Below are 3,261 nucleotides of genomic sequence, written 5' to 3' on the forward strand. Positions count from 1 at the left end.
TGCAGTAGGGCTTTTATGTGGAATGTCCTTATTGCCTTTCGACTGATGTGACCCTTCATAGTGTAGCCGTCAATAGACTTAAATGATCATTACTTCGCAACTGTAGATTGGGTGTTATACCGTCAGACTTTATTGCGTGTAGCAGTCCCAACACGCTTCCTCCCATGCGGCATTAAATGCGAATTGACTGCTCAGGGGAAGTCTGACACCTCGCGGAGATGCCTTAGTATTACTTGGGCATCTGGGAGCGTATGGGGCTCAGCATGCCTTCTCCGGGAGGCTTCTCTCGGATGCTACCTTATATCACAAAGACTTAGCAAATAATTCAAGCATTAAGACGTTTTGATCCACGTGTCTCTGTCCGGTTGGTCCACGTATATTGGACAAAATCAGGGGCAACAGAAGGTATTCCTATCCTATCACCTTTATTCTCTTTCTCTATTTTCTCTTCGAATTCATCCATGGAATTTTGGTTTTCTGTGCTTTAATTCATAAAAATCAATTCTTTACCTACATATGGAATCGTGTATGATAAGAACTCACTATTAGGAACACTACTATATAGATACAAACAATATTTGTGAATAACAGTATACAACGAGAATCGAATATGCAAAATTAGATATCCTTTTAGGATAGGGGTTAATTTTATACCACTATTCATTTCAAGCTGCATGGAGCCGATTTCAGTCACCAAGAGGTAATTTTTTTTCTCAATTTTTATAGGGTTTTATTTGAACTATGAATATTGTTGATTTTGTGTTTTATTTTGATAAATAAGTTAAGATCTGGTTGAATGATTTTCCCGTAAGAAAGAAGAAAGTTCCAATTATCTATTTCTATATAACACTAGAGAAAATTCAATTGCTTTGACTTCTTCCTTGAAAAGAGGTGGAGAAGTTAAGGAATTCGGGCTTGAAAAGAGGTGGATTGTTTTGGCTTCAAATTATTAATTTGTGCATAATTAACTTTCTTGAAATTGGGTTCCTAGCCCAAATCTACTTTGTGTATGATAATTCCTAGCCTAGCAAACCACACGCTGATCATTTCAGCTATGATTTCACAATAGAGATATTTAAATTCTAATTTTAGGACTTTAGTGCAATGTTGGCTATAAAAAGTTGTGAATTCTTTATTCTTTTCCAAACTGCGCAGTCCATGGTAGATGTAGTGTTTTCTGTAGGGAATGTAGCAACTTTTTTGTATTTGAATAAAGGGCATGTAGCAACTTTGATTATGCAGTTTATCAAGAAAATTATCATGTTCTTATATTTATAGAATTGTATTGTGTCTAATTATTGAAATTTTGCAGACTGCAACTTCTGCCTTGCAATCAATTCTTCAGGAGGATTTTAAGGCTACCGAGATTGAGGTAGTAATGTTTATTTTGCTAAATATTTCATTGTTTCATTATGACAGATTGGCAACTTGAAATGCGTTATGATGTATTACAACACAGTTAAGTTGAAACTAAATATTTTTTGCAACTTTTGATATTCAATGTTTTTTCATTTGGATTTCCATTTAGAATTTATATTGGTTTGATATGGTAATGTTAAACTTGGAAGTCTCGTATCTAATTGATTCTATTTTGTATAAGCTTGATATGAAGGCAATATAGTCTAAATTTCTATTTATTTATTACTTGAACTAGATGAGTTATATCTAAGAATCACCCTTTACCAAGTTGGTAATGGCACCTAAAATAACTTTTAAGTGATAGCTCAAACAAGGATGCTTTTGACAATTTACTAATTGTCTAAAAATATTTTTCAGCCATATTTAATGAAAAAAGAAAAAGAAAAAAAATATTTATTCAATTGAGTTTATTTAAGTGTGTTTTAGGTGAAAGTTTATTTGAGATTGCTGATTGTTTAGGAAGCCTTGAACAACATAATCTTTGTACATATATCAATAGAGATTATACTGAGATTTTTTTTCTTCGTAAAATGAGTTAATCAAAGTCCAAGGCTTTGTTTAGATTTATGGTTGAATGTTATAGTAGTAGTTTTCGACTTGTAGTCTAGTATTTTGTTTAATAGAGTGGTAGTAGCAAAAGTAGAAGCATAAAAAAGAGGCTGAACTTGCATGAGACAAGTTGTTTCTTCCATGTCTCTTAAAAATAATAATAAAAAAAATCCCAAATTAACAGCCCTTTCGCTTCTTCTTTACTTGTATATAATTTATTTTTCTTATAGAATGCATTGGGTGTGTGCTATATTGGTACCTGAGACATACCACGTATATTACTTGGACCCCGTTAATGCACCCATAACAAATTATCCTGTAATTCTGAAAACGATCAAGGAAGCATATGGCACAGACTGAGAAGGAGCATGGAGATCCCAAAAAATTTAAGTATCAAAGAGCACCTAGTAAGTATATATAAATTTTAATGATAATTTAAGGTTTTAATAAATTATTAATGTAAATATTTAAATTACAAATTATTGTAGTGTCCTCACCAACTAACTAAGTAATGTAGAGTGTGGCTACTATGCTATGAGAATGATGAAAGATCTAGTTAAGTCGCCTAATCAATGTGACTATATAAAAAAAGAGGTACATAAATATTTATAAAATAATTATTAAATATAAATTTATGTTTTATTATTTTAAAAAAATTAATTTCTCTTTTATATTTTGTAGCTAATAGACAAAAAGTCATATTCAAAAGCTATGATGGACGAGATGAGGAAAGAGTGGACGACACATTTGCTTCAACACTTACAGAATCATTACATTATGGGTCATTAGTTAAGCATTTTTTTTTTAAAAAATATTATTTAGGACAAATATTTAGCTAATAATATCAGTTAAATATATATTTTTTTTCTTTAATACAATATTTGTTAATTTCGTTATGTATATATATTTAACAAATATTATAAATTTTGAGATATTTATAATAGTTTAAAATTTGTATTCTTTTTATGTTTATTAATTGCGTTAAATTATTATAAATAATTTTTTGGAAAAAAATATATTGTATATTATAAATAAATATTTATAATTTAATATAAAAATAAAGAAATGAAATTAATTTTACAGCATTTAATTTAGAAAAAAAATAAAAAAAATCAAGTTTCAAGTCCAACTTAGCTGGACTAGAAAGGGGTTCTCGGCATGAGATCGCTTTTCAAGTCCAGCACTGTTGGACTAGAAATAACTTTTTAGTCCAACAATTAAGTTTTATGTTGTGGGATCGCCTTTAAAGTCTAATAATGTTGGACTAGAAATATTTTTCTAGTCCAACATTAT

The 3,261-nt window shown here is 30.0% G+C and overlaps 1 long non-coding RNA gene across 3 annotated transcripts; it reads left to right on the forward strand.

The window, feature by feature from the left end:
• The first annotated feature begins 419 nt into the window (after positions 1-419).
• LOC115711220 (uncharacterized) lies at positions 420-2,928 on the forward strand. 3 transcript variants are annotated; one of them, XR_004010431.2, is made up of 4 exons: positions 420-700; positions 1,313-2,375; positions 2,457-2,562; positions 2,650-2,928. It is a non-coding gene; the product is annotated as an uncharacterized LOC115711220 (long non-coding RNA). The 3 variants fall into 3 exon arrangements; XR_009684467.1 differs by having other exon boundaries at positions 1,313-1,372; positions 2,199-2,562; XR_009684466.1 differs by having other exon boundaries at positions 1,313-2,562.
• Positions 2,929-3,261: the final 333 nt, after the last annotated feature.

This window comes from Cannabis sativa, chromosome 9, assembly GCF_029168945.1.
Source record: "Cannabis sativa cultivar Pink pepper isolate KNU-18-1 chromosome 9, ASM2916894v1, whole genome shotgun sequence".
Taxonomy (NCBI): Eukaryota; Viridiplantae; Streptophyta; class Magnoliopsida; order Rosales; family Cannabaceae; genus Cannabis; species Cannabis sativa.